The sequence below is a fragment of the Malurus melanocephalus genome, unplaced genomic scaffold, assembly GCF_030028575.1.
Source record: "Malurus melanocephalus ecotype Western Australia unplaced genomic scaffold, MMel_1.1 scaffold_421, whole genome shotgun sequence".
Classification (NCBI taxonomy): domain Eukaryota; kingdom Metazoa; phylum Chordata; class Aves; order Passeriformes; family Maluridae; genus Malurus; species Malurus melanocephalus.
The window spans coordinates 250764-261739 of record NW_026623653.1 but is presented as its reverse complement, the minus strand read 5'-3'; the positions used below and the strand labels follow the sequence as shown (position 1 = coordinate 261739).

At 40.0% G+C, this 10976-nt stretch overlaps 1 protein-coding gene across 1 annotated transcript in view; it reads left to right on the top strand.

Annotated features, from left to right (window-relative positions):
- Positions 1-10976, top strand: part of TBXAS1 (thromboxane A synthase 1) — a 225267-nt gene that overhangs the window by 141173 nt on the left and 73118 nt on the right. The window lies entirely within an intron of this gene.

Genomic DNA, 10976 nt, shown 5'->3' with positions numbered 1-10976 from the left:
TTCAATTCATTTCGTTCTTTGATTTGTCATGTCATTTCCTTTCATGAAATGGAAACTCATTTTRTGAAAGGAAAGGAAATGAAATCTTGAGATTTCATCTAATTCAATTTTGTTACATTTCCTTTCATATATTTTCTTTTSATTTCATTCCATTTCAATTCATTCATCCCTGACTTTTCATTTCATTCTCATTCATGCAATGAAATCGCAAGATTTCATTTGATTTCATTGTTTGTGTTTCATTTAATTTCTTTTTTTTTGTTTGTTTTTAAAAAATTTCATTTCATATCCCTTTATTCCACGAGGTTTCATTTAATTTAATTTTATTATTTGATTTATCATTTCTTTTCCTTTCATGACATGAAAATTCATATCATGAAAGGAAAGAAAATCTTGAGATTTCATTTAATTTCATTTCTTTAAGTTTMATTTCTTTTCATTTTTTTTTCCATTTCACTTCATTTCCTTTTATTACATGAAGTTTCATTTCCTTTCCTGAAGGAATATGGATGTGTAGTGGGAAAMAAAGGATATCAGTGAGAATTCAATTTTTCAAGTAACTAAGACAAATTTTTGCAAAACAATTGACATGAAACACAAAATATACACATGAAGGAATTTGTTAATGTTGAAATGTAAGAGATGTTTATTACCACTCTGAGATGAAGAGAAATGCTGATGGAGTGACAGCACAGGTGARAATGGATCCTTCCAACTTTTTCTCACAGCTTGGCCCCACACTGCCACTTTTCAGGATAAAATGGATTTTAGTTTACCCTACATTACACCCAGGACACATTTTAAAATAAAATTTATATTCATAGATATTGCTGCTCTTTGACTTTTTCTGCAGTGATGTCTCACTTCTACATTTGTTGCAGTTTATCACTGCACTCTGCTTGTTGTTCCTTCAGCCCACCTTCATCCATCTTTGGTTCTTTGTTCTTCTTTACATCCAAAAGATGCTAAACACCACTGAGTGATTTGTAAATGTGGTTCCTGGCCCAGACTGAGTGCTGGAGGAATATTTTCTGATGGTGGTGATGTCTATAAACTGCTTGCATTACCTCACTTCTGTTGCACAGGTCCAGTGTGAACTTTTAATGGCATACAGRTGTGGCTGTGGGTGGGGACAAGGTTTAAATCAAAGATTCGTGTAAAAGGGGTCAGAATGGAAAGTCTGTTCTGTGTGTCAGTTATCAAAGGGTAAAAGGGACAATGAAACAATCTGATGTGTATTAAAAGTGTTTGCTTTATTAGCCATCATTAATAAAATACAATGTGTTTCTGTGRCAAGGGATTGATCATGGGCTAAATCCTTCACTGTGCTAGAGCTGGTCACTCCCTTGAAAAAGGGAAAACACAGGAAAAGGGAGATTGTGGTGACAAGATCAGGAGGCAGAAATCTCTGCCCATGCAGCCTGTTGGCAGGTTTCAGTGGCTGATGGAGCAGTGCTTTAAGGTTATATTGGAAAGGATATTTGGAGGTGCTGTGAGGGATAACACATGGCAGTCTCTGCCCAGCACCAGGACAATGTGGAGGAAAGTGCAAGGTCCATGTTTGCCTTAACGGTGTATGCACAACTCCCTGACTGCCTGTGGACCCGTCTGCTCCTGCGCTTCTGCCTGCTTTGCCAAACTGGCATATGGGAACTATTTCAAGTGCTATGAGTTAGACTCTTAGGGCCAGATTTCTGAGGTCAAATTAAGTCCCCTTTGCTGTTCAGGATCATTATTGTGGCTTTCAAAAATGACTGGAAGGTTTGGAGCTTTCCTTTTTCCCGTTTTCACTGCTGCCTGGTTACATGCTCTTAGAATTTTGCCTATTTTAGGTTGGTGGCAAATGAGTCTTTTTACAAACATAGGCAACTAATATTTGCCAGAGACGTAAAAATGATGTTTGAAACAGATCAAAATGCAGGCTTTTTCAATTTAACGCAGAAATTAAATCTGTAGAGATTAGGTGTCTCAGATTGCATGTGAAGGAGAATTATGCCGTGTCCTCGGTCTCAAATGATGAAATGTACCCAACTGAAACCAGTTGGAGTTTTGGCAGTGAATTTTAATAAGGCCAAGATGTAACTAGCAGCTACTGGCTCTTTGTGCTAATAATGAGAGCTATAAGCAAAGTCTTATGGTCTCCCTGAGGTGCATTAGGCCAATGGGTATTCCTTAGTTTGCCACATTCCTAGATGTTACATTGTGCATCTTTTACTCCCCATTGATTTTATCACCATTAAAAATGCTTTTGGGTTCTTTTCTTGAGGATAGGGGGTGGGGGGAGGATAAAAAAAGCCTTTGGAGYAAACTGTAAAACAATGAAAAGCTCCACGACAGTGATTCAGCTGAAGCTTGCCTTGCTCTCATCTGTAGCTAATGCGAACAAAGAATAAAGAAAGGCCAAAAAACAATGTGACAAGCAAAGTCAGCCTGTTATCATCCCYGTTCTATCAGTAAATGAAACAATGCTTCTGAATGCCTAAAGATAATCCCATGGGTAGATAGTAATTTTACAGCCAGGTTTAGATCTAATAATACGCTTGCAGCTTGTATGAGATCTSTGATGTCACTTTCTCTCATCCCGTYGGTTTGYGGTGCAGATGTCATTTTAATTATATATTATCTTTCTGTGGTCACTCGAATAATTTTAGTCCTGGATATTCCACTCATTTGGCTTATGTACAAAAATATTTCATGGTTGTACTTTAGAAATTTTAACGTATTACATTTATTCATGGATTCAAATTATTGTAAAAGGCTTTTCCCACTATTTACAGAAGAGCAAATTTACCCTGCTTAGAAGAAACAGCACAAATTTAATGCAYCACTTAACACCTACTTTAAAGACTCTAGCAAGATTTAAGTGTTCAAATACCTTATCCTGATTATCTGCCCAGGTTTAAATTTTTCCCCGAGGCAAAATGTTTTCAAAGACAGGGCAGAGAGACTGTTTGWTAGCTTCAATAAATGATACTTTGATAGATTTTAATTTAATAATCTGATATGCAAATGGTTTTCATGTAAGAGCTTTTTTTATATCATGTTATAGCTCAGTTCTTAACCTACTAGTTTTTTTTAAATTATGATGTCTAGGTGAAGGAATCTTGYATAGTGCTCAAARCTGAGACTCCTTTCTAAAACTRTGGRTTGAAACTAAGCCTCCTATCTGCARATGAMAGTCCARAGTTTCCATTTGTAATCCATAGTAATAAGAACAATTGGAATGTAACAATTTAAGGATATTGCAGGCCATTATTTTTGGAAAATCACAACAGATCTGTTGGAAATTCCACTATTGAAAATACACATCCTTTAACAAGGAGAATTGGAGAAATCATAGAGGCTTCAGTGCATTCTTCTGACATTTCCTGATTTTCCAGCCATCCTGTCTGCTGTAAATGCATAATTCAGGGTCACAGATCCATGCCAGGCCAGTAGTGATCTGATGTTTCTGATGATCATCAGCTRTTTCTTGGTGGTCACAAGCCAATTTGGAATGAGAGAGTGACAAAGCACAGGGAAGGACCCTCAGAACTATTTCCTGGCATCTCAGTTTGCAGTTTACTCAATCTGGTTGGAGACCTATGGGCTGCTTGGGTGCTTTTAATGTAAAAGCAGAGCAGACTGAAGGAACAACAGGAGAAGAGTATGAAGGCTGTGCTGCCATTGAGTCCTGTGGTGTAAAGSCACAGAGAAACTGTTCAGTGTTGTCAGTCCTGGTGATGGTCTGGCCTCATTTTAAYTGCTATGGCTCTGGGATGCTCTTTGTATCAATCAAAAGAGGTTGGTCAACAATTGCMACCTCCTCCCGTTTTCCCTGTTTGTCATCCTGGCCAGTCTTTTCCCTGATCTCCTGTAGCTTCAGTCAGTGGTTCTGCTTTTCCCAGGCTGCCTGTACACCTGGGCAACATTGAGAGATTCCTGGTGAGTGGAAGTCCTTTGGTTTCCCAGCATCAGCCATGGGAGCCTAAAAAGWAAACTGAGTTTTGAGTAAGTCTGAAATGAAGGTGAAATGCTACAAAGCAGGGTGGGCTGCTCTTACCCTATGGACTGGCAACAGAAATGTGCTATAAAGAAGAGGTATCTTTTAGTATCTTTCTGGGAAATTATGTCTKGGTTAGAAATTTAATCTCTGGAACACTGATTCCCAGAGAAAAACATGCAATGATCTCCCCTAAAGAGAAGAGGGACATGTGTGTGTGTACCTGCATTCTGGAGGATAAGGGACAATCTGAAAACCTAATTACTGTGACACTCTGTTCTTTTCTCTTCCTTCCCCAGCAGTTCCCTGGAGTCTTTCCTTTTCATGAACTAATGAACTATTTTATTCAAGAGCTGCTCGAAATGAGTTGTGCAGAGGTAATCCTCCTGAAAAAGTCTGATCCTCTCTTTGTCAAGGGAAAACTATACAATTACAAAGAAAACTTAGTTAAAAATTTGCTAAATACTATGTACATTCCAGGAGCTATGTGTGTGTTTGAACTGTGTAAATGCAGTACAGATGTTAAAAAGTAAATATTTTTCTACGGAAATAGCAGATGGGAGGATTAGACACCTTTTAATAGTGTGCAGTATTCTTGCCTTTGTAGAAAACYCAGCAAAATTTGTGTTAGGAAGAAGGTGGTGTCCATTTGAGGATACACACTAAATGGCAATATGAAATAATCAATTTTTATTGATTAATCAAGTCAGTAAAATAAAGGATCAGTCTGGTCCTTTTGTTTTTCTAAGTCTGTTGAAGGGATGCTGTTGTGATTCATGGGATTCTCTTCTGTTCTCACAATTTGGTCATCCCTTTATCCACTGCCTTTGTAAGGTGGAAATGTGAAGTGGACTTTCCAGAAAGGTAAATGTGTGCCTTAAAGACACAGAGGGAATTTGGGCTAAATATGGAGTTGAACACAATTCTCAAACTCTATTTCTGCTGCTTTTAGCAGAAGGGTATAGTTGCTCTAGAATATGTTAAAAACCTTTTGAACGTTATATCTGATAGCTGTGCTTGGGCAGCAAAAGGCATTTTAGTTATTYACCTTCTTTTAAAAATCAAGCAATTTGCTTGTGTTTTAAATTGTGGYTCTTACTTCCCACATTTGCAGAAAAATGTGTGTGGGGGGGAGTTTTGTTTGTTTTTTTTGTTGTTGTTGTTTTTTTGAAGGTTTTGTTGTTTGGGGGGGGGTTGTTTTTTATTTTGTTTCTTTGGTTTTGGTTTTTTAATTTTTTTTTTAATTTTTCCTAAAGATGTAGTAAATTCTATAACTTTCTCAAGATTTCTGAACTGGAATTTAAACATAACAAAGCCACAAAACCTTGAATGGAAATGACATCCCTATTACTTGTGGGCACCAGTTGAAATTTCTTGCTCGCTCTGTTGCTATCTTTCCAAGGAGGAGCTGCAGGTTTACCAAACGTGATCTTTGGGTTTCAGGCCTGGGCTGAAGTGTCTGGCTGAGGTTCTTTCATCATGAAATACAACTCTGCAGTCCCTCTGTTCAGAAGAGATCAAGGACAGAATAAATAACAAGAGTGGTGACTTTTACGTGCCTYCAGGGTTGTAACTGAACYCCTTCCCTGGGCAGCYKGTTCCAACAACTGCCCATCCTTTTGGTGAAAAAAAATTTCCTGATAGCCAATCAAAACCTCATTTGGCACAACTTGAGGCCATTTCTTCTTGTCACTTGTGAAATAAGACCAACCCCTAACTAACTCCAGCCTYCTTTCAGGTGGTTGTAGAGAGTGATGAGGTTCCCCCTGAACCTCCTTTTYTCCAGACTAAACAAATTCCAGCTCCCTCAGGTTTTCCTCACCACCCTTGTGCTCCARRMCCYTYCCCMRSCCCMKTYCCYTYYYYKGRMMMCAYCTCAGTGTTTTTCCTGTAGTGAGTGGCCCCAGAAYTGAACACAGCACTCAAGGTGTGGCCTCAGCAGTGCCAGGTACAGGTGATGACCACSSTTCAGTTTGCAAGAACTTAGACTTGTACTGAAGGACAGAAATTAAATCAAAGCACCGGGGTGTTCATGTGATTAGTCTGGTTAAGTCTTTGCATATCCACAGTTGCCAGGAATGATTTTGCAGATAGTACCAGGAAAATGTGATTATCCATGCAGGAAAAGCTAACTTCACCTTCTAACAGATGAGCAGTGGGGCTCTTTCAGAAGACCTTCAAAAAAATTTTAAGTTTGGCACTTTCTGGGCAGAGCAGGGGAGGTTCAGATGGTCCCTGTAGCAGCATTAATCCGCAGGAAGTCGCTGAGCCAACAGGATGCCTTCAGAGTTACAAGGAGGAAGGACTTAAATGCTTCTGTCAATAAGTTTTGCGTGCATTTTCCTCCTGTTTTCACCAGCTGGTGTGGGAAGTGAAGATGGACATTTGGCTTTGCCAATCTACAGCATATGAGAAACATATTTTAGTTGAAAAGGGTGGRATTTTTAGTGCTGAAAAAAGACTTTTTCATCTAGAGGGAAAATAAATAAACCCACATACTCAGTTGTTGGTAATGTCAGGGTTTTTAGTGACTTTTAAAAATTGTGTTTGCATGGCAAAATCAATCTCTTAAAATACTGTTTATCAAAAATCCAGGTCAAAATATAGCTTAAGGACTCTTCCAAATAATATTTGCAGTAAAATTTCTCAGAAAAACTGAAAGAGGAAAGAATTGAAAAGCAAACCTGCCTTTTTCAAAGAAGCCACCCCATCACTGAAGGAGAGATGAAAAGTCCTCTTAATTTTATTTTATTTCCTTCTTCTGGGTGCTGGTTACTGTGGCTGTATCCTGTTTTTTCTCTTCTTCATACTGAAGGGGATGGAGTGGTCACAGCTCTATTTTATGTATCCATTAAAATAAGATGAGCAAGAGCTCATTTTGCTTTGAAGGTGGGATTCAGAGAAAATTAACCTTTGTCACTGAGTTTTGTGGTGGCTTGACCAGCACTGGCAAAAAAAGAGAGGATGAGAAAGCAAAAAAAAMCCCCAAAAATAGTTGATTGTGCCTTATAGGGGCCTGAATCTTTTGCTTCTCCCTGCAATGTAGACCTGGGTCTACCTCATCATGAATTTTTTTGCTTTACCCTCCTTTATGATGACAAAGAGACCCTGTGCTTGCTATGCAGAGTGAGGTTCAAACATTAAAAATCCTGTTTATGCCTGTGGTAATTCCCTGTAGGCGATAACGTCAGTGCTGGCCACTTGTCCCAGCCTGATCCTGTGCTCGTAATGAGTATTCGCAGCATGCATTTCAGTGTCTGATTAAATCTTTCTGAAAGGCCATCTGTTTGAGGAGGATGTGGCATTGGCTTTAATACTTTTTTATACCTAGTGCTCAGTGCTGCTCTTTCATGACCTTAGACATAAAGTTTGTCCCCTTGGTTAGTTAGAAACTTTCCTGATGCTCTTAGCAGAGAAAAGAATTGAATCAAGGCTGCTGCAACCCCATGTGTATTTGGGGAAATGTTCCTGGGTGCTGAAGCCCCAGAAATTTCAGGTACCCAATGAGACTTTATTGCTTCCAGGGAYGAGAAAAAATATCTCTATTTTCTGGAAAGGGAGCAAAGCACCTCCAGCTGCCTTTCTTTTGTAGCACTCAGAGTAGAATCTGATGTGGTCATGTATCTGTTGATACATGCCAAATCAGTAAGTACCTGGCCCTTCTGCTGCATGTTTTTCATCTGTGCAAAATAGCTGGCCTAAACAGTGTTCAGTCAGTCTTTCAGGGYCATCTTCCTATAGGCTTGGAGGCACAGTTTCCATTTGTGATTCTGTTGGTGTAAAGCAAATCTCACCCAGCTTCTCTTTCCCTGCTTCCTGTCATTTGTTTTCCTTTATGGTGTGGTCTCAGTATCCACCCCTCCAGCTGAAAGGAAAAATTGTTACCCTGAGGTTGTGCACATTCCCTTTCTTTTGTGACTTGTGTTTCTTAATTTCTTCATCTCTTTATGTTACCCTTGCTGTGTGCTCCCCACAAGTTTCTAGGAAGGTTCTGCTTTAGATCACTGAAAGCCCTTCTTTTACCTGCTTCACCTGGGATCTTTTCAAACCAGCAAGCACAAGGAATCTTGCATTAAATTAAATAATCTAGAGATTAACTTTCTGCACAGCAGAGTGGTGGTCTTTAATGCCAAGGCGGGATATAATATCTAATCTTTGTTTACATTGTTTTATTTTTGTTGTTGTTTTTACTTATCCTTCATCTAAATCTGCAAAGAGCTTRTTATTGGGACTTTCATGTATTAATTTTTTGTCGCTGTTCAGAGCAATAACATGTTTGGGTGCTTTCCCACTACAAGCAGACTTTCTTCTGACATGTGTAACTAGAGCGTAGCATCTAAATTCTTAATCTAGAAAAAAATCACTGATTTACTGACCTAATTGCAGCAACAGAGTTTTCCCTTTCTCTTACAGTTTTAACAATTTTAGTTTTGTCTTTCACATTTCATCTTTTTTTCCCCTTTTATCCATCCTTGGTTCACCATTCTTCCTTCCTGAGTCTCTTCCAGAGCTAGTAGGGAGTTGCAGCCCTGGTGGTATTAGTGGGTGATCTTTGAATTTGTCTCTGTTAGTCTCTCTGTGTCTCTGTTTACCTACAGTGACCTCTCTCAGCCCCACTCACTGCCTTCTTTTTGCAATACAGTGTGACCTTTCCTGAAGCAGTTACGAAAAAGCTGTTCCACGATATTTCACTCTCGTTCAACCATCTCGTCCGTCTTCTGGCATGTTTTGATCTCTGGAGGTTTTTCCCTTGATCTGCCTCAGCTGTTGCCATCTCCTTTGCACTCCTTTGATATTTCTCCCTTTTCTCTTGTGTCTATTTACCTCAGCAGATCCATACTCCCCCTTATGAGAGGCACTGACAGGCCCTTTTGCCAGCAGGAGAACCATTTATGTGGCCGGCATCTGGATGCCAAGTGCATGAAGTTGCTTTTCTTTTGAACGTGGTGATGAGTCAGTCTGACCATCTCTGTGCACAAAGGTGACCAGCTTTGCTTGCTGGGGCAATTCTCTTCTTGCCAYSCTGTCCAGGCTGCCCCAGGGGCTGYSTCTCCCCATCTGCCCCCCTCTCCTYCCYRAYCTTCTGGAGCCAGCAGAGCTGGAGGCTTTCGCTCGACCCCATGCGCTTGTGGATTTTGAGGAGAATTTCGCATTGGAGTTACTTATTATGGTAAATGCCAGATTGTCTGTGGCTGGTAACCTCGAGGAGAGGCTTTCTCAAATGTGCCCTGGATGTCAGCTGGCTACGAGGCAGCAATCCCTGCCTGGTGTTTTCCATCAGCCTTTTGTTAAGAGCAGCCTGAGCCATGGTGGTGGATCCTCTCCCTCCTGAAAATCCCTCATCTGTGGCAGTCAGTGACAGCCTTGCCCTGGCTCCACAGCCTCGCAGTGCTCAGGGCTTCCTCCACTTTCTTCCCAGCCTCTACCCTTCATTTTCCCTCTCGCTGGGATAAGCAAGCTATATCTAAGGGAGACAGAGACTAAAGGAGAGCTGAGCACCTCCTTCCTCTCTTCAACAGAAATTTACACTTTTTAATAATGTAATCTCAATTAAAAACATACCAATTAAAATGGGCTTTTTAGTAGCTCTCTGGGGAGAGGGAGCTATAATTCACATTAAAATGTAAAGCTTCAGAAGCAGGGAGAGCTAGGTGCATTGCAAGTGCCCAAATATTCAGTGATTTTAATTACAGTGGAAACTTGATAAATTGCTTTGTGCCACAATCCATTATTAACAGCTTAATGAATATCACTRCTGCCTCTTTTAAACTGCTCCACGGTGAAAATGATTGTCAGTATTTCAGTTGTGAGCTCTGATTTTTTTTTTTTTTTTGCATGTCTGTATATTTGCCYCTTGGAAAGAGAAGGAGGGTGAAAGTCTGCAGGCTTGGCTTTGAGTCTGGGTGAGTTCTGCTGGCTGCAGCATCCTGAGAGAGAAGGAGAGAGGTGAAAATATGGAACTTTTGTGTTTGATCACTGCTGGGACTGGCCAGGGCTTGGATCTGCTCCTTGCAATTTAAGAGTGATGTTTTTGAGCGTGCAAGGAGCCCTTTGCAGGCCCAAAGCTGAGGGATCACCAGCTCACGAGGCTGCCCTTACCTGTGTTTCTCTGCACAATCCACATCAAGGATAGAGGATGTGCATTATGGGGTCTCTGCTCAGGGATGAAGGGARCCAACAGTGGCACAGCCCATGCTGAGCTTATTTTGGAATGAGCAAAATGCCAGTTGGTTTGAATTTCCCGAGTTTTAGCCAGCAAAAAAGCTGATTTGAGGCATGGAATCGGGCAAGTCCTTTTGGAATGCTGAAATGTGACCAGTGATTGTGCTCAGCTTTGAACAGTTATTTTTTTTCTTGACAGTTATTATGGCTGTAATTCTGCTAATGTTATGATGCTGCATATTTATATATATTTTTCTAGTGAAATGGTACTTTTCCTCTGCTTTTCAAAGCAGCTTAATGTGTCAAGGATAAAGGTTATTATTAGGAATGATATTATTTTAGATGCTAATAGCAGATATAGTGGGCCATTGAAGTGTTAAGTCATAGGAATTTAAACAGCCTTGATCTGGCTTCTATGCAATTTATTATTTATAGTGGGTACTCTGTTTTCACTTGATCATGTGSTCTGACCAGAGGGTCACAATCCCAAAATGGGGTTACTACCATGTGTTGACAGGATCTTGATAAGATCTGAGTGAGATGCAGGATAGATCTCAGGACAGAAATGACTGGGAACTGCTCTTCTGATTCAGAAAGTCAGAAGTGCCTATACGGGATAAACATGATTTTTTCTGAATATCTTGGGGGTTTGCTATTATTGTTCTAATTATGGTTTTCTGTAAAACAACAAAAATGAATTCAYTTCCACTATGTCAGWAACGTTAATGTTACTCATGATGACRTTAACTTGCACCCTGCCAATTAGACAAAACTCTTCTGGGTCATTATATCGATAATTACACACAGGATTTTTTCTTTTTTCTTGTGAATG